The 21,101-nt window shown below is 35.6% G+C and overlaps 1 long non-coding RNA gene across 1 annotated transcript in view; it reads left to right on the top strand.

The window, feature by feature from the left end:
* The window catches only part of LOC112640497 (uncharacterized), a 374,890-nt gene that overhangs the window by 338,460 nt on the left and 15,329 nt on the right, over window positions 1-21,101 (top strand). The window contains exon 20 of the long non-coding RNA XR_007407911.1: window positions 14,244-14,491. This is a non-coding gene — a long non-coding RNA (uncharacterized LOC112640497). The remainder of the gene's footprint in view (window positions 1-14,243; window positions 14,492-21,101) is intronic.

Genomic DNA, 21,101 nt, shown 5'->3' with positions numbered 1-21,101 from the left:
GACTACACCAAGATAGAACTGGCTTCTACACAGCCAAGGGAACCATCAGCAAAACAAAGGCAACCCATTACTGAACAGGAGAAGATATTTGCAAATTATAAAAGTGATAAAGTGTTAATATCCAAAATATATAAAGAATTTATACAACTTAACACCAAAAAAATAAATAATTGAGTTAAAGAATGGACAGAAGACCCAAATATACATTTTTCCAAAGAAGACACACAAATTGCCAATAGATACATGAAAAAAATGGTCAATATCACTAATCATTAGGGAAATGAAGATCAAAATTACAATGAAATATCACCTCACAGTAGTCAGATTGGCTGGAATCCAAAAGATAAGAAATAATGAGTGTTGGTGAGGATGTGGAGAAAAGGGAATCCGCATGCACTGTTGATAGGAATGTAAGTTGATACAACCACTGTGGAGAACAGTATGGAAATTCCTCAAAAAATCAAAAATAAAAATACCACATGATCCAGTAATTCCACTACTAAGTCTTTTACCCAAATAAAATAAAAACATAACTCTGAAAAGATATATGCACCCTATGTTTTTTAGAAGGATTGTTTACAATAGCCAAGGTATAGAAGCAACCCAAGTGTCCATCCATAGATGGCTTTAGATAGATGTCTTTATTTACTAGATAAAGATGTGGTGTGTGTGTGTGTGTGTGTGTGTGTGTGTGTGTATACACACAATGGAGTATTACCACAGCCAGAAAGAAAGAATGAGATCTTGCCACTTAAACATGGATGGACCTAGAGGGTATTGTGCTAAGCAAAACAAGTCAGACAGAAAGACAAATACCATGTGATTTCACTTATGTGTGGAATATAAACAACAACAACAACAACAACAACAACAAAACCCTAACAGAAACAGACTCCTAAATACAGAGAACAATGCAAGTACAAGGTACTTGCCAGAGGGAAAGAGGATGGGGTTACAGATGAAATAGGTGTAGGAAATTAAGAGGTGCAACCTTCCAGTTATAAAATAAGTCAAGGAGATCAAAAATACAGCACGGAGAATGCAGTGACTAATATTGTGATGACAATGTGGTGACCAATGGCAACTCTACTTATCACAGTGAGCGCTGAGTAATGTGTATAATGCTTGAGTCCCTGTGTTGTACACCTGAAACTAATATAACATTGTATGTCTACTACACTTCAATTTAAAAAAAAGAAGAAATGGAAAAGGTAGGGTTCGTAGAGAGCAGATAGAGTGGGAAGAAATAACTACTAAGAAGAGAAAAGCAGGCTGAGTCCCTGAGATTTTCAACAGTAGTACGAAAAACATCTTTGTCCAACAGGGAGCCTTGATGCTTCGTTACCCAAAGATCTATAAAGTTTCCCCATCTGTCTGTCCCAACAGACTCAAAACTCAAGGAGAAAAATGACCAAGTTTTATGCACTTACGGATTCCTGGCACTACTTGATGTGGATTATGTTTTACCTGTAGTCAATGGTCAATATGTCTTTATAGAATTTCTATGATACTTAATTATTTCACTATACTTATTTATGATGAGTGTAGCTCTTTGCCTAACCTGTCTTTTAGGGGTCTAGCTGCCTTAGATGATTGATTGGATTATCCAGATCATTCTGAGATATCCCAATTTCCTGGGGTCCCAGAGCTAAAACAACTGTGTTAGTCTAACTCAGAGATGATCATGATGATCCTTAAATTACTTAAGAGGAATGTTGAGATAAGTTTAATATTTTATTATGGCTAGAAAACAAAAGTCACTAAATAAATACCCAACTTCTCTTTGAAATCATTTTCTCTTTAGCCTAAGGCTTTAAATTTTTTCATAATTATTGAAATTGCTGTGTTTTTATTATTTTTTTAAAGATTTTATTTATTCATGAGAGACACAGAGAGAGAGGCAGAGACATAGGCAGAAGCAGAGGGAGAAGCAGGCTCCATGCAGGGAGCCCAATGCAGGACTCGATCCTGGGTCTCCAGGACTGGGCTGAAGGCAGGCGCTTAACTGCTGAGCCACCCGGGCTGCTACTGTGCTTTTAAAAATATTTTATTTATCTATTTATTTGAGAAAGAGAGGGAATGAGCATGAGTGAATGAAGGGGTAGAGGAAGAGAGAAAGGCAGACTCCCCACCGAGCAGGGAGCCTGACCTAAGGTTCTGTCCCAGGACCCTGAGATCATGACCTGAGCCGAAGGCAGACGCTTAACTGACTGAGCCATCTAGATGCCCTGAAATTGGTGTGTCTTAGTGGGATTACTCTCTCATTTGTTCATTTTGCTCATCGCTGCTATTCTGTGGTTTCTAGATCCAAAAAAAAAAAAAAAATTGTTTCAAGTTACTCCACCAGGTTGCTCTCTCAGTTTTCCTCTTCTTTTTTTCTCTTCCAAAACTATAGAAACTAAAGATGAAAGAGACAGATTGCTCACCAAGTCCCTCTTCTTCCAGGGTTGAATAGTCCTCTTTAATAGAGCAATTTTTCCACTTAGCCAAAAAACGATTCAAGTGGTGGGGTTTCCACCACGTCCTGTGAATGACTATTCCACAGACTGACGGATCCCATTACGTGGTCATTTTCCTGCTCATGCTCTGCCTACATTTTTCTTTGCTCAATTTAATCCTGTTTCTGTTAGTTATACCCCTTTGGAGAACTTAAAGAAATTCCTCTCCCCTTCTTGGTCCATAGTTCCCTCAAATATTTGCAGATGGTTATTATTTCTCCTTAGTCATTATTTGGCCCAACCATTTGAATTAAGTCTTTCATCTTTTCCTGTTATCCAGTGCCTCTGGCTATTTCAATTTTTAGGTATTTGTGTTCAAAACTTGTCATTTAAAAAATGTTCTAAATCTTTGGTGATGGGAAGATCCAAATCTCCACATGAGACTTTTCTCTCAGAAACTTCAAGGTGATATACACACACCATGCAGGACACAGATAATTCAGGGCCTCTTATACCTGTAGCTTAAGTTGTAACATTCAGCAATGTTGCTTCTTCTTGGTTCAAATGCTCCTAGTTCAAGTCCCATCTCTTTCAGGAAACCTCATTCATGACACTTGGCACCATTAGAAAGAGGACGAACCCTGCACTGTCTGAGGGAAATGGATTCTTCTGTTTCAGAATATTTAGAAACATCCTCAAAGAGGCACCAGTCTCCTAAAAGAGTGTTCCAATTTTTCAAAACATAAAATTTTAATTAAAAATTTTTTTTCCTTCTAAAATTCTTTGCAAGCCTAACTTATTCCCCAATAGACCTGCAGATCTCCAGGTTCATTTGCGGCAGGGGTCCTTCCTAGCTAGTGCTAGAAATACCATTTTGAACATGATGTTTTAAGAAATGGATTATTTCTTTAGAACTGACATAGAGCTGTTACATTATTAAATAAGGGTGGTGTAAAATATATAAATATTTTCAAGCCAACTGGTGTATATATGCATATATGTTTTTTCAAGCTGGATGGTGTATGTATTTATATGTACATAAATCAAGCTGACTCTTGATTTCGGCTCAGGTCATGATCTCAGGGTCATAAAATTGAGCCCTGCATCAGGCTCTGCACTGGGTGTGGAGCCTGCCTCAGCTTCTCACTCTCCCTCTCCCTCTGTTCTCCCCCCCACCTCCTCTCTCTCCCTTTCTCATATCCAATGCATTTTTCCTTTGGTCAATGACTACTGTCATGAAATGTAATTTCTGTTTCTTTTTCGTTTATTTTTGTTGCTATTCCTTATATTTTACAGTGCCAATTGAAGCTATGAGGGTGAGTCGTTAACGACATTTGCTTTGTTCTTTAACCTTAGGAATGATGAAAACATAAGGTAGATTCATTAACTTGAAATATCTTCAGTATAGACCTGTTAGGACCATAGATGAAAGCCAAATAATAGTGTAGAAATACACGGGGTTTGGAGCCAGATGGCCATTTATCTCAGCCTCGCTATAAAATCTAAAGCAGGTAATTTCTCGTTTTTTTTTTTTCTCAAATTTTTTTTTCTCCCTCTGACTTGAAAAATATGACTAGTGATTTGCTAGTGACTGCTTTCTTATTTTCAATAACTTATTTGTAATAGTTATTCCTATAGAGTATATCAAAACAATAATGTTATGATCCTCACTCACTGCATTTGTTTGGCTAATCCTGCCCATCATCCTCATAGAAACCGGACCTATAGGATGGTTATATTTCCAAATAAATCTTAAAAACCTATCTTCCAACTCCTGAGTTTGCTTGACGTTAGTATTTTTTCCTGACAAAATGTCAGTTTTATGGCATAATTCTTGCTTGTTACATATTATAATTTTCAATTAAAACAATTTATTCAGATTTTACTATGATTATTATCATTTATGGCTTGCAATTGTTTTCTATAAACACTTGTTCTATCCAGAGAGTTAACACATAATTTTCTCGGTTAGAGTGCTTTCTCAGGTAATTGCTTCAGTGATTGAATACATGGAGACAAAGAGCATGTAATTTTTGAATCCTTATGAGATAGGAGAATGAGGGATATCTTAGAGAAGGATAAGAATCCTTATAATAGTAATTTTCACATTAGTAACCTATGGCTCTCTCTTTTTTTATTTTCCATTGTTGTAGAGGGAAAATCTGATGTGGGATGGGTAGTGTCCCCAAAGTGCATGATCCAGGAGCAAGTAAGGTGGAAGCTTCAATGTCTTTTATGACCTACATGAAGAATGAATGATGCTGGCTAGCACAATACTTTACTTTTTTTGTTTAATTGAGAGTTTTCTGAGATAATTATAAATTTAAATTCAATGACGATACAGAAAGATCAGTAAATTTCCTTCCTTCCTTCCTCCCTCCCTCCCTCCCTCCCTCCCTTCCCTCCCTCCCTCCCTCCCTCCCCTCTCCTTCCTTCCTTCCTTCCTTCCTTCCTTCCTTCCTTCCTTCCTTCCTTCCTTCCTTCCTTCCTTCCTTCCATCCTTCCTTTCCTCTTTTGTTTGAAGAACTTCTTTAGCTAATCTTTAAGAGTAGGTTTCCTAGGGAGAAGTTATTTTTATTTTTTTTTCACTTGAGACTGTTTTTATTTCCCTTTAATTCCTGAACAATAATTTCCACAGATACAGAATTTGCAATTAATGCTTACTTTCTTGTAGCATTAGGAAAATACTGTGTCACATTATAATGTCCTCTGTGATTTTCAATGAAAAAATCTTTGATTCTTATATAGATATATGTAGTTTCTGTCTGGTTGCTTGCAAGACTTTTTTTTTTTACCATTAATTTTCAAAAGTTCATGATATGTCTTAGTGTAGGGTTTATACGGTTTTGGAGGTTTGCTCAGCTTGGATCCATAAGTCTGTCTTCCACCAAATTTGGAAAATTTTCAGACGTTATTTCTTTTTTCTTTTTAAGGATTTATTTATTTATTTGAGAGAGAGAGCATGGGGAGAGGGGCAGAGGGAGAGAATCTACAAGCAATTCCCTACTGAGCACAGAGCCTGACACAGGGCTTGATCTCACCACCCCGAGATCATTACCCGAGCTGAAACCAAGAGTCAGACACTCACTCAATTGACTGAACCATCCAGTGCCCCCAGACATTATTTATTCAAATACTCTTCCATTCCCACTTTTTTCCTTCTTCTTTTGGAATACCAAATGATATGCGTGTTGATTTTTGTTATCTTCCAGATCTTTGAGATTCTGAGATAAAGATTCTGAGATTAAAATTTTTTTGGTCTATTTTCTTTCTGTTGTTTAGTTTAGGTGAACAACCAGCCAATCTGCTATTTTGTCTTCATTCACTGATCCTATCCTCAGTCATCTCCCCTCTACTACTGAACACATTCACTGAGTTTTTATTTCTGTTACTGTATTTTCTGCTTCACAATTTTCACTTGATTTTTTAAAATTATTTCTATTTCTTAGCTAATGTTTGAAATTATTGGTTCATTTGTTTCAGGAGAATTTGTAGTTGATTGCTGGAGCATTTTTATGAAATTTCTTTATAATCTTTGTCAGATAATTCCAATATTGAATTCCTCTTTGTTTTGGTGTCAGTTGATTGTCTTTTTTCATTCAAGTTGTGGTTTTCTTGACATGGTGAGTGATTTTCTTTTATATTCTTAACATTTTTGTCTGTTGTTAGGGGACACTGGACCTTATTTCAATCTTTTATTTTTCCAAGTAGTACCCTGTTGAGATTTATCACATGAGGTTTGGCCTACTTTGTGGGCTGTGGCTCCAATGGTAGTCTTATTTTTAGAGACTTTGTGGTTTTAGTTTAGTCTACTTGGTTTACCTGGTGATGCTGGGGCACCGGTTGTTCCTACTAGTGTTGCCTAAGGGCAGAGAAGGAATGTCCTAAGGTGAGCTACTGAACGTCTCTCAGTAAGGAAGGACTGATGCCTCTGGATTGTCTGATATCTCTGGGCAGGGATAGGAGAGTCTCACGTGTCTGGGGCAACGAGTTTTCCAGACTTGGCTGAGTCTCTTTTACCAGTTTCACTTCATATCTTCTGTGGAAGGAGAGACTCAGGCTCTTAAAGAGCTACTTATTTTAGGTTGGGTTCCTAGTGCTTACCTAAGGAGTCTGGCCCACTGATGCTGTCAGGGAGACTTCTGTTCAATCTATGGGAGGGAAGAACCTACCTCAGCTGCCTTCCTTTGCTAGGTTAGGTATCTGGAAATATGACCTGGGTAATCTTCCTCTCTATGCAAGACTTCCTGGCATTGTGCAGTTCCACCAGTCCTGGGCCCCCAAGCTAGCTCATCTTCTTCCTATCTTTTAGAGTTCTCTTTCCTTTGTGCCTTATACCATTTCCAAGCTTTACAGTTGTATTTTCAGGAAGAGGGGGAAATGGCTCTACCTCATTTATATGTGTAACTTTTAAATCCTCACTCTAGGTAAATTTTCTTCTATTCATTTGTCCTTCATTTGTTCATTGAGCACCTACTATGGGTTTAGCACCATTAAAAATACTGGCAATGATAAAGAAGTACAAGATTTCTGCCTGCATTGAGTTTACATTCTAATATTTCTATGATTATCACTTTTACCACATCTATTTTTTCTTCTTCATATCTCTGTGTTTTCACAAGAGATTCTCTTATTTCCTTTCTTAGTACTTTGTGATGTGTATTTTAAATTATAAAACCTAATTTTCAGTGGTAGCTCACTTATTTTCAATTTCTCTAATTTTTAAGTTTGTTTTTGTTCCAAAAACTCTTCACAAGGATGTGCTGTAATTTATGTTCTTAATATGATTAAGATTTTGATTACAGTTTTCTTCTGTTTCTGCCATTAGTTATACTTTCACTCTTTCTTGATGCCATCATCTTTTCAGAAGTGATCAGAGTGCCTTAAATAGCCCCATTACCTGTTTTTATCAACAGATAGGAGTGGATAGTGAATGATGCCATAAGGAGTTTTTCTCCAGGTAATTGGTGATGATAAGTTTGGCAAACTGAAACTTATCTGTTAAGGAATTTCAGAAGAGCCCTTTTTCTATTTAGGTGAAAGTAGGAATGGCTTGCAGTTTCTTTCTGGGGCAGTGATATTGAGGAAATAGCTTGCTTTTCCCAGAGCTGCATGTAGCAAGCCATATTTTCCCCCATACCAATAGATTTATTTTAATGGCTAGCCATAACCTGTGTGATTCCCATCCCACAATACATAGAATTGGTGGGGTTTTCGTTTTTGCTTTAAGTAAGCTTAATGCCCAATGTGGGGCTTGAACTTAACCCTGGGTCAAGAGTCACATGCTCTACCAAATGAGCCAGCCAGGCACTCCTTAGTGTTTTGTTTTTGCAGAGAACCTCTTTCTAAGACACTGGATTCTCAGTTACACTCCATACATGTACCTCATTCATGAGGATATAAGGACTAAGATATGTCTGCATTCTCCTCAGCCATGGCCGTCTTGGTGGTTATATCTTTCAACAGGGAATTGTTGGGAGAGGTTCCATTTAATTAATTGCCCTACCAGTTGATGGAAAGAGAGAGGAAAGAACTAGAGCATCTGTAGGTGATGGCTGAATTCACATTGGAGTGTACAGAGAGTTACCAGAAGGAAAAAAATGAATATTATAATAAGCATGAGGAAATGGAGTGTGACTGCTTATACAGACAAGGCTTAGAGCATTTATGTTTAGAATATGTAAGGAAGAGAGACTTGATAAATAACTTACAAGCATGGGGGTTACTGACATCAAAAGAGGCAGGAAAAGATATATAAGGCTTTACCTTGAATTGTGATTAGAAATTCCTCTCACTCTGGAGTTTTCTTGAGAGACAGTGATATGTATTTAATCTTTAAAAAATATGTTTAAATGTTGTATTAAAGTTTCTTTGAATATAACATCTAGTCAAGATAAGACCACCTATGTAGATTAGAAAAGAGGCCATAAACAAAAGGGTAAAAATCATAGATTTTGAAGACAGAAAGTACTTGTTTAAAAACCTGGCTTGATCAGTTATTTGCTGGGTAAATAGGAGCATATTTATCCTTTCTAGGCCAGTTTTCTTATCTGTTAAATGAGGATAATACTACTTATCTAAGGACAGTATAGGATTTATCTTAAGATAAATTCTGAAGTCTTATTTATACTTTGAAATGATTTTCATATTATGGCCACTGCTTACAACCTCTTCTTATTCTCACATATCAAGTCAAGGAAACCAGGACTCATTTTAGTTCCTTAAATATACTACAATCTTTCTTTTGGTTTGTGAGGCTGTTTCCATTACTTACAAATTACTTCTCTGTTTCCATTACTTACAAATTACTTCTCTTGACTCTTGTCTCCTGCACAACTCTCTTCATCCTTCAGGTCTCAACTTAAACACAGTTATCTCTATCTTCAGGTCCCTTAGCTTAATTCTATTTCTATTCTCCCAGAGGGCCCCGTTTCTTTATTATAACATTCAAAACATTTTATGATTATATGCTTGCTTTTTGTTTTGGTTCTGTCTTCCTTTACTGGTTAGGAATTAAATCTTGACATTATAGCTTCAACATTTAGGAAAGTATCATCACATAGTAAGTATTTCATAAATATTTATTAAATGTATAAATGAATGAGCAAGTTAAAAAAAGTAAGTGTCCAGTGAATAGTATCATTATAGGATATGCTCAACTATATAATTTACATGAGTATATTAGTGTAAAGATGACCATAAAAAAAAGAAAATTCTAGAGTTCCTTTAATCTCCATATATCCTTTGTTGCAGACTCCCACAAAGTAAAATAAAAAGCACAGTATTTTTTTTCATTTAACACAGATAATAACCCACATATTGTGTAGGAAGTGAGCAGCTCTTTTGCTAAAATTTATTCCATGTGTCATATCAACAGTAAGTCACACATCAATATTTTCTAATAGACTTAAAAGAAAACCTAGCAGTTACTTCTAAACACCATGAAATTGATAATGTGGAGAGAAAAGCACTACTCGTCATACTTGAAATCCCAGGAGTCAATCAGATTTGTTGTTACCATATAATTTTTCCTTCGCAATCCTTCCTGTCTACAGCGCCCACACATATGAAAGAAAATAATTCTCTTTTGTTAAGAGTGCACAAAATAACCATAGAAAATTCTGCTGTTTCCCACAAACCAGAACTAAGGTAGCTAAGTCACATTTATCAGACTACTGGGTAAGTTGCCAGGAGTCAAAGTACTTTCCAACTACTTAGCTCAAAGGGCAAGTTCAAGAGCCCACCAGATCCTCTTGAGATGTAGGAAAAATAATAAATGAAGACAATTCCTGTCAAGGTTACTTTTGTTCCAGCTCATCACTCTCACTGCTGAATTAGAAAAGAGATTGAACAGCTCCTTAGAAATCTAGTGTGAAGAACATTATTCCTTCAGGACCATTAATCTTTGAATAATGTTCTGGCCGTAAAGATAGATCTGGACATGCCAGAAAAATTAAAATTAAGAGAATATTGCTTAAATAAAAAGAACAAGGGCCTGGATATATTGTGAATTGAAAATTACCTTATGCAAGCAAGGTACTTAATCTTTCTTGCAGACAGGAGAACTGGAAAAAGCTTCTAAATTGGGTGATAAGAACCCATGAACTACATATTCCATGTAACCAGGCTCTGACATCCAGATGATTCAAAGGCTCATTTCAGTAAGTCTATTTAAATCTCAGACTCACAAGTATCTTTTGTAATTATTATTTGCTTTCTGTCTTTTCCATTGTCTTGTAAGTTTCTGTGAGGTCATGGGACTGTCCATTTGCTGCTGTAACCTTGCAGCCTTTTCAGGCCCATGCCTAATGAAACTCTAGTGTCCCCATTTTGTCTTTGGCAGGCCTACCAGAAGTCCAAGCACTAGTGCTCATCTCACTCTCTCATTTAGAAATTATTTTTGCAGTTCACAGTGATTACAGAAGAAAGCTTTAAGTCTTCCCATTTAAGCCCTGACTATTCCTCCAAATGGAGGACATGCAATGTCCTTTAGAGAAGACACAAACCACATCTTTGTACTGTTTCCAATGTCTTATAGTGAAGAGATCACAACCAGGCTCTTTTAAAAACTGAATTTGATTTATGAAATCAAAGGATTTCTTTGGATTCCCCTTTAGATTTTCATGTTAATAGAGATGAATATTACTTTAACATGTTCTTCACACAAGGACTATATGCAATGGAGAAGAAATACTTAAATTATACAGAAAAAATAAAATAAAATAAATTATACAGAAAAATATGAATAGATTTTTAAAATTAATATTGAGTGAAGAATATTGAAAATGTGATATTCAAGATATCATACATTTGCATGAGCACACACACATACACAGAGTCAGTCTGAATAGCTATTCTAAGAATACAAAAAGGGGTACCTGGGTGGCTCAGTCAGTTAAGCATCTGCCTTGGGCTCAGGTCATGATCCTGAAGTCCCCAGACCAAGCCTTGAATGGGACTCCTTGCTCAGTCCTCCCTGCTCAGTAGAGAATCTGCTTCTCTGTCGGCCCCTCACCTTGCTTTGCTTGTGCTCTCTCTCACTCTTTCTCTCTCAAATAAATCTTTAAAAAAAAAAGAATACAAGTAAACAAGGAATAAACAAAAAAAAAAATGTTAGGATGGGAGCCCATGGAAAAGCAAGAGTAGTAGAAGTGGGAAGTTGTGATAAATGGGAATTTTTAAAAAAATAAGTGAAAATTGAAATGGTTCTTGCTAGAACCAATGGAAATGATATACTATGAAGAAATAGAATGAACTCAACCTGAATTCCTCTCTCCATCTGAACAATCCATGTACACACACACACACACACACACACCATTTAATCCATGTGTGCAGGAATTCTGATAATTTCTCAAGACTCATAGCCTCCTAAAGACAAATGTAATAGTTAGAAGCTTTTGTGGAAACCATAGGCATCTAAAGGGAGTGGGTGAAAAAGGTAGCTCAAGAAAAGCTCATAAATAAAAGTTGCTTAAAATCCATTTTCTAAGCTAAACTAACTGGCTTAGTCACTTCCTCTCACTCTTAAAATCCATAGGTTTTTCTTTTCTCATCTACAAAAATGAGCATATTGATACTTACTGCATGGGTAGGTATTAATGAGATAACATTTATAAAGACTTTAAATAGGGTTTGGAACATAATGGGCATTTGAATAATATGAATTTTATCTCTTTCTTTTCTTTCCATCCCTCCTTCATCCTTTTTTTTTCTTTTTTCTTTTCCTATTTAAAATGAAAAGCTGCCCTATGATTTTTTTTCAAATTGGGATACTAATGACCAACTTTTGAATACTCTCATATTGTCACTGTGCTTTATATAGAGTATTTCATAAATGAGACATAATATCCTGAGAATCCTGCAATTCGATAGTAATATTATCTTTCTCTAGTTGACAATACTGAGGCTCAGAAAGGTAATGAACTTAGCCAAGGTTTAAACAGATATTATCTAGAAGAATTCAACAATACTTTCTTATCCTTACAGAGAAGCCAAAGTGTCTGAGCATGTAATTCTTTTGAGTTATAATCCTCAAATTTCAGCTACTCTGTGTGTGACCAAAACAGTGGTATTCAATGAATACAGTGCAACTTTGATTTTTTTTCCTGTTTTTGAGTGGGCCAAAAGTGGCCACAAGCTGAAAAAGTCATGGAATGAGAGAGAAAGGGAAGAAAGAAACTCATCTTTGTATAATCGTGTAAAATGCAGACTCAATTGTGAGAAATGTATGAGGCAGCTTTGAATATATTTGTACTCCTTTCATGGGTTTAGACTATATAATCCTTAAGAATAATTTATCCTTGGGAGCCATGCTAACATGTCTCAACATCTACTCATTGGCCAATTACAGGAGGGAAAGGATTTGTCTGAAACCCATACTGGTGGACAGATCTCAAAGAAAACTGCTAGAAGGGCCACTGCTCCACCTGAGCTGAGATGCAGGAACTTTTTCAGCAAAATGCTTCTCCTCCATTTCATTCTTTGGAAACCAGAGTATGACAGCCATTACTGCCAGGGGAACCTCCAGATGATTGCTTTAGAGCTATAGTCCTCAAACCTGGTTACACATTGGAATCACCAGGGAGCCTTAATAAAAATCCTAATGTTTGGTTTCTACCTTATAGAGATTCTGATCCAGTGATCTGAATATCAGAATTTTAGAAGCTCTTTAGATAATTCTAACATACTGCCCATTTGGGGGCGATTGCCTTAGGTCCGCTGTGCCTATACAACCTTATTTAATAACATTATGGAAAAAGAGAAAGGATAGGGCATTCAACTGCATCTTGCTCAACACGATTTCCTCCAGGTAAGAAGAAGCAATAAGTAGCCTTTCAAGTGTAGGGTGCTCAACAGTTCTGGTTAGTGACCTGCATCAGAGAGAGGGACAAGGGTCCTAGATAGGAGGTTAAAGCAATTTAGAGAAGCACAGAGACTAAGGAACAATATTCATGTAAAGATAAGTCCAGAGCAACAGTCAAATAAATAAAACTAAAATTTCTACTTTTTCAATACATATTAGAAGCTGAGGTTATAGTGGCAAAATCAAAAATCATCTTAGAATCTCAATCTTTTTCCATTACTCTGTCCCAAATCTCAAATGTGTATGTGTCAAGCCCTATTGTCAAGCAGGTATACTCTTTTCCTTGTACTCTCTGAGGTTTTTACTGCCTCTGAGCTCATTTCACACTCTTAATGCCTCCCACCTCCATTCTTCATCAAGGTCTAGATCAAGCCCAATCTCCCTCTCCCTCTCTTCCCTAAATACCATAGTCTACGTATCTCCCTCTCATTGTAGAAATCATATTATACTTCCAGTTGGCATCACATAAACAATTGTTACCTGATGTCTGCATGTGCATAAATTCTATTCTATAATTAGTTTTTAAGTTTCCTGTATGTAGACATCATGTTTTACTTCTTTTGTGGTTCTTGTATTCCTTGGCACAGTGCCAGGCACATAGTGCATACTCTTGAAATATATGATCAAGTGATGGATTACAAATATTGATAATCCTCAAAGTTTTCTTTTTTTTTTCTTCAAAGTTTTCAAGGAAAGGAAATAAAGAGCAAGTGAGACAGATTCCCAGGAGGAAATATGATAAATAATTGTCATGTTAAACTTGATAAATGGGATCTTTTTATGGGAGTGGCATCCTTCCAGTACACCTGTGCTCAAGAAATGTGTAATCAGATTATAAGCACAAGACACCCGCCACCAATTTAGCATTTAGACGCGACATCATTTTTTCCTATGATTCAGTAAGATTATTTGACCATTCAACAATCTAAGACTGTTTATTCCAGAGTTGTTTTTTTTTTCCACTTTGTTTAACCATCTCCTTGACCTTCTCATTTAAAATCTGCAGCTTTGATACATTCTCTTCTTTACTGGAAATTCTAACTTTAAATATCCCACTGCAAATCTGGAGTTTGAAAGAGAACTTCTGGGGCATTGAGATAATTTTTCCCTCCTTCCCAAGAGCCAAGTTTCTTCCTCCATATTTTCCCAAATGCCACAGCCAATTATGACCTGAATACCTCAATGAATTCCAAGGAAAAATGCCACTTTGTTTAACTGACCTCATTGTTGGGACTGTCTCGCAAAAAGGCTACTTGAACATTTGTTTTTCTCCTTTTGAGAAAATTCTACCATTAGACCACTTAAAATAATTTATTATTACATCAAATATTTTTCAGCTGTAATTTCAAAAAAAATTTGTTTTGCTTGGTGTGTGTGTATGTGTGTGTGTGTGTGATACTACCTTCCTATATTTCACTAGTTCCTTTCTTTTTATTTAGGTGAACTAAGAAAAGTGGCTTCATTAAACAATGAAAAGTGTTGTGGATTCAAGACTCATACCTATCCTATGAAGGATTCAATGAAATATTGGCCACAGTTCACCTATGTGGGGATTTGAGGTTTTGATTACAGAACATTGGTCATCAATTCTGGTGTCCATCCAAATGACCTATGGACCTCTTTCAAAAATCTCTGTGTCTGGCCCATCCTCCTGAGATGAACTTAAGAAAACTCTGCACACCATCAGGTAACAATTTTGTCTTTTTCAGAAAACAGATGAGTTCAATAAACTGTGACCATTGTTTTTAACTAACTCAGATCTCTGTACCCCTTTTGCTGAAAATAAACTACATGTTATAAGAGAACATTTAGAATTATGAAAGCTCATCATTTTAAGTTTCTATTAGATAATACAAATAAACAAGGCTCTCAGAGTAAAGAATGAGATAAGAAGATTATGGTATATTATTCTCATAAAACTTCAAATTCTGACTGTACATACAAACATATAGACCTCTCCAAGAGAAGAACAATTTTTCAATTTCCCATTGTTCTTCCTCTACTAACAGAATTCAATTGTCAGCTCTGAGCAAAACTACTCTGTACACCCTGTTGTAGGGAAATCATATCTATTTATGGTCCAGAACCATAGTCAAGTCAGGAGGCTGGAAAGTTTTGAGCATCATTTGTTTAATTACTTAATATCTTGTTTAATTGGGAAAAAAGGGAGCAAAACCATTTGGCTTCTGTTCTTTGATGTCATGTGTTTCGATGAGACTTAAAAATTCATAGTAAAATGTAGTCTAAAGAGGGGATACAACAATGTTTTACAGCAGGGGTCCAATTTTTATTCAATACATTATGAAATGGCCACCATAATGAGTCTTGTTACTGTTTGCCACCACAAATACTAATTGTATTATTATTAACTATATTCCCTATGCTGTACATTATATCCTTATATCATATATTTTATAACTGGAAGATTGTACCTCTTGATCACCTTCACCTATTTTGCCCATTCCCCCACCCACTCACCTCTGGCAACCACCACCTTGTTCTCTATGAGTCCATTTCTGTCTTGTTTTGTTTGTTCAATTTTTAAATTTTTTTTTTAGATTCCACATATAAGTGAAATATACAGGTTTTGTCTTCTTATATAACCTGTTGCACTTAGAATGATATGAAGTTCATCCATGTTGTTGCCCACGACAAGATTCCTTCTTTTTTATGGCTGAGTAATAGTCCATTGTGTATATATACCATATCCTTATCCATTCCTCTATTTAGGACATTTAGGGTGTTTCTGCATCTTTGCTATTATAAACAATGCTGCATTTGACATAAGAGTACATGTCTTTTCAAATTAGTGCTTTCATTTTCTTCAGATAAATTCCTAGAAATGGAATTTGTGGATTGGATGGTAGTTATACTTTTAATTTTTTGAGGAACCTCTATACTGTTTTCCATAGTGGCTGTACCAGTTTACCAACCATGCATAAGGGTTCCCTTTCTTCCACATTCTCACCAACATTTTTTTTTATTGGAGTTCAATTTGCCAACATATAGCATAATACCCAGTGCTCATCCCATCAAGTGCTCCCCTCAGTGCCTGTCACCCAGTCACCCCCGCCCCCGCCCACCTCCCTTTAAACCACCCCTTCTTCCTTTCCCAGAGTTAGGAGTCTCTCATGTTCTGTCTCCCTTTCTGATATTTCCCACTCATTTTTTCTCCCTTACCCTTTATTCCCTTTCACTATCTTTTATATTCCCCAAATGAATGAGACCGTATAATGTTTGTCCTTCTCCGATTGATTTATTTCACTCAGCATAATACACTCCAGTTCCATCCACGTGGAAGCTAATGGTGGGTATTCGTCCTTTCTAATGGCTGAGTAATATTCCATTGTATACATAGACCACAGCTTCTTTATCCATTCATCTTTTGATGGACACTGAGGCTCCTTCCACAGTGTGGCTACTGTGGACATTGCTGCTATAAACATAGGGGTGCAGGTGTCCCAACGTTTCACTGCATCTATATCTTTGGGATAAATCCCCAGCAGTGCAATTGCTGGGTGGTTCTCCACCAACATTTATTATTTCTTGTCTTTTTGATAATTGTCATTCTGATAGGTGTGAAGTGATGCTAGATTGTGGTTTTGATTTGCATTTCCCTGATGATTAGTGATGTTGGGCATCTTTTCATTTATGTGTTGACCATCTACATATCTTCTTTGGAAAAAATATCTATTCAGATTCACTGCCCATTTTTTTAAAGATTTTATTTATTTATTTGAGAGAGAGAGAGAGAGAAATCGTAAGCAAGGGAGAAAGGCAGAGGGAGAGGTAGAAGACCTGCCCTGAGCAAGGAGCCCGATAGAGGGCTCCATCCCAAGACCCTGAGATCATGACCTGAGTCAAGGACAGATGCTTAACTGACTGAGCCACCTAGGTGTACCCACTTTCCATTTTTAAATAAGACTATTTTTATACTGAGTTTAATCAGTTCTTCATATATTTTACATGTTAACCCTTTATTGGATATAATGCTTGTGAATATCTCCTCTCATTCAATAGAGCCTGTTTTCATTTTATTGATGGTTTTCTTCACTGCGCAAAAACTGTATAGTTCAATGTAGTCCCATGTATTTTTACTTTTGTTGTCCTTGCCTGAGAGACAGATCCAAAAATACCACTTAGACTAATGTCAAAGATCTTACTGTCCATGTTTTCTTCTAAGAATTTCATGGTTTCAGGTCTTACTTATAAGTCTTTAATCCATTTTGAGTTTATTTTTGTATATGATGTAAGAAAGAAATCTAATCTCATTCTTTTGTATGTAGCTGTCCAGTCTCCCAACATCATTTATTAAAGACATTGTCTTTTCTCTGTTATATATTCTTGTCTCCTTTGTGGTAGATTAATTGATCATATAAGCTTGGGCTTATTTCTGAGCTCTCTATTCTGTTCTATTGATCTATGTGTCTGTTTTTGTGCCGGTGCCATATCATTTTTGTTTTTATTTAAATTCAAGTTACTTAACATATAGTGTTATTATTATTTTCAGGATAGAATTCAGTGATTCATAAGTTGCATATAATACCCAGTGCTCATCATATCAAGTGCCCTCCTTAAGGCTCATTAACCAATTACCCCATCTCCCTACCCGCTTCCTTTCCAGCAATCCTGTTTGCTTCGTATAGTTAAGAGTCTCTTATGGATTGCCTCTCTCTGTTTTAATCTTATTTTATTTTTCCTTCCCTTCCTATATGTTCTTCTGCTTTGTTTCTTAAATTCCACATATGAATGAAATCAATGGCATTTGTCTTTCTCTGACTTATTTTGTTTAGCATAATATACTCTAGTTCCAACCATGTTGTTGCAAATGGCAAGATTTCATTCTTTTTGATGGCTGAGTAATGTGTAAGTACACACATGGATACACACACATGGATATATGAATGGATAAAGAAATGTGGCATATATATATATATATATATATATATATATATATATATATATTCTTTATCCACTCATATATCAGTGGACATCTGGGCTCTTTCCATATTTTGGCAATTGTGGACATTGCTGCTAAAAACATGGGTGCATGTGCCCCTTAAAATTACTATTTTTGTTTTCTTTGGATAAATACCTAGTAGTACAATTGCTGGGTTGTCAGGTAGTTCTATTATTAACTTTTTGAGGAAACTCCATACTGTTTTCTAAAGTAGCTGTGCCAATTTGTATTTCCACCAACAGTGTAAAAATGTAAGACAGAAATCTATCAAAATCCTAGAGGAGAAAAAAAAAATCCTAGAGGAGAACACAGGCAGCAATGTCTTTGATCTTGGTGACAGCAACTTCTTGCTAGCCAGTACCATATGGTTTTGATTACTATAGTTTTATAGTATAGTTTGAAACCTGGGGAGATAAAACCTCCAGCTTTGTTCTTTCTCAAGAAGATTGCTTGAGATTGCTCAAGATCGCTTTGGCTATTTAGGGTCTTTTGTGGTTCTATACAAATGTTAGTATTATTTGTTCTTGTTTTGTGAAAAATGTCATTGGTATTTTGATGATGATTGCATTGAATCTGTAGATTGATTTGGGTAGTATGGACACTTTAACAATATTAATTCTTCCAATCCATGGGTATATATTTCAGTTTATCTGTGTCATCTTTAATTTCTTTCATCAGTGTTTTATAGTTTTCAGAGTACAGATCTTTCCTCCTTAGTTAAATTTACCCCTAGGTATTTTGTTGCTTTTGATTCAATTATAAATGGGATTGTTTTCATAATTTCTCTTTCTGATAGTTTGCTGTTAGTGTCTACAAATGCAACAGATTTCTGTATATTAATTTTTTATCTGCAACTTTTCTGATTTCACTTATTAGTTTTAATAGTTTTTTGGGGTATAAGCTTTAGGGTTTTCTACATATAGAATCTTGTCATCTGTAAATAATATCAGCTTTAATTCTTGCTTTTCAATTTGGATGCCCTTTATTTCTCCTTCATGCCTAATTGTTCTGATTGTGGCTTCCAATACTATGTTGAATAAACATGGCAAGAATGAGCATCCTTGTTTTGTTCATGATTTTAGAGGAAAAGCTTTAAACTTTTCACTTTTGAGTATGATTTTGGCAAAAGGTTTGTCATATATGGCTTTTATTATGCTGAGGTACTTTCCCTCTTATATCCACTTTGTTGAGAACTTTTATCTTACATTAGTATTGAGTTTGTCAAATGCATTTTCTACATCTATTGAGATGATTACATGATATTTATTCATTTTGTTAATATAGTGTATCTCATTGATTGTTTTGTGGATATTGAACCATTACATTCCTAGAATAAGTCCCATCTGATCAGAGTATATGATTCTTTTAATGTATGTTGCTATTGTATTAGTTTGCTAATATTTTGTTGAGGATTTTTGTATCTATTTTCACCAGGGATATTGGTTTATAATCTTTTTTTTTTAATAGTATCTTTGTCTGATTTTGATACCCAGGTAATGCTGGCCTTATAGAATGTTGGAAGTATTCCTTCCTCTTCAATTTTTTAAAATAGTTTGAGAAGGCCAGACGTTAACCCTGAATGTTTGGTAGAATTTACCTGTGATGCTGTCTGGTCCTGGACTTGTGTTTTAGGGGAGTTTTTTGCTTACTGATTCAATTTCATTAATAGTAATTGGTCTGTTCATATTTTCCATTTCTTCCTTGTTATGTTCTAATTCTTGGTATGTTGTATGTTCCTAGGAATTTATCCATTTTTTCTATGTTATCCAATTTATTGGTGTTTAATTGTTAGCAGTAGTCTTCTATGACCCTTTGTATTTCTGTGGCATTTGTTGTAACTTCTTTTCTTTTATTTCTTATTTTATTTATTTAAGACCTCTGTCTTATTTTTTTCTTGATAAGTCTGGCTAAAGGTTTATAAACTGTGTCTATCTTTTCAAATAACAAGCTCTTAGTTTTATGAATCCTTTTTATGGTCTTCGTAGTCTCTATTTCATTTGTTTCCATCCTGATCTTTATTTCCTTCCTTCTACTAACTTTAGGATTTGTTTGTCTTTTACTTTAGTTTCTTTAAGTATAAAGTTAGATTGTTTATTTGAGATTTTTCTTGTTCCTTAAAGTCAGCCTATATTGCTATAAACTTCCCTATTAGAGCTACTTTTACTGGGTCCATGGATTTTAGAGCATTGGGTTTTCATTTTCATTTGTCTCTAGGTATTTCTGGGTTTCCTCTTTGATTTTTTTATTCACTATTGATAGTTTAGTAGCATGTTTCATGTTCGCATGTTTGTGTTTTTCCCAATTTTCTTCTTGTAAATGATGTCTAGTTTCATAGCATTGTGGTTGGAAAAAATGCTTGATATGATTTCAACCTTTTTAAATTTATTGAGGCTTGTTTTGTGACCTAATGTGTGATCTATTTTGGAGAATGTTCCATATGCACTTGAGAAGAATGTGTATTCTGCTGTTTTGGGATGGAATGTTCTTTATATATCTATTAAGTTCACCTGGTCTAATGTGTCCTTCAAAGTCACTGTTTCCTTATTAATTTTCTGTCTGGATGATCTATCCATTAATGTAGGTGGGGTATTAAAGTCCCTACTACTATTCCATTACTGTTATTTTCTCTGTTTGCATCTGTTAATATTTGCTTTATATATTTAGGTACTCCTCTGTAGGGTGCATAAATATTTGCAAATGTTATGTCTTCTTGTTGAATTGATTCCTTTATCATTATGTAATCCCCCCCTTTTTTTTCTCTTGGTATAGACTTTGTTTTAATGTCTATTTTGTCTGATACCAGTATTACCATACCAACTTTCTTTTCATTTCCATGGAATATCTTTTTCTATCCTTTCACTCTCTGTGCGTGTCTTTAGATCTCAAGTGAGTCTCTCTCTCTCTCTCTCTCTCTCTAAAAGATTTTATTTATTTATTCATGAGAGACACAGAAAAAGAGGGAAAGACACAGCAGAGGGAGAAGCAGGCTCCTTGCAATCGATCCTAGGACCCTGGGAAATGCTCTGAGCTGAAAGGAGACACTCAACCACTGAGCCACCCAGACATTCCTCAAGTGAGTCTTTTTTAGGCAGCATAGAGATGGATCCTTTATTTTATCCATCAGGGTGTCTGGGTTTTAAAAGCTCCACAGGGGATGTAGATATATCTGAAAGTTTAAAACCTCTGGCTAGAATGATTTGAGTGTATCAAAATGTATACTGTCTTATGTTCTTGTCAAGAGCTACATGGTGATGGAACATACAGGGAGAATAGCATTCCTTCATTTCACAATTATTTTTGAGTTGCTCTTATTGCAGGCATTGTCTTTAGTGCTGAG

Source organism: Canis lupus, chromosome 33, assembly GCF_003254725.2.
Source record: "Canis lupus dingo isolate Sandy chromosome 33, ASM325472v2, whole genome shotgun sequence".
NCBI lineage: Eukaryota > Metazoa > Chordata > Mammalia > Carnivora > Canidae > Canis > Canis lupus.
Note: the sequence above shows the minus strand (reverse complement) of the source record. Positions and strands in the feature narration are given on the sequence as shown.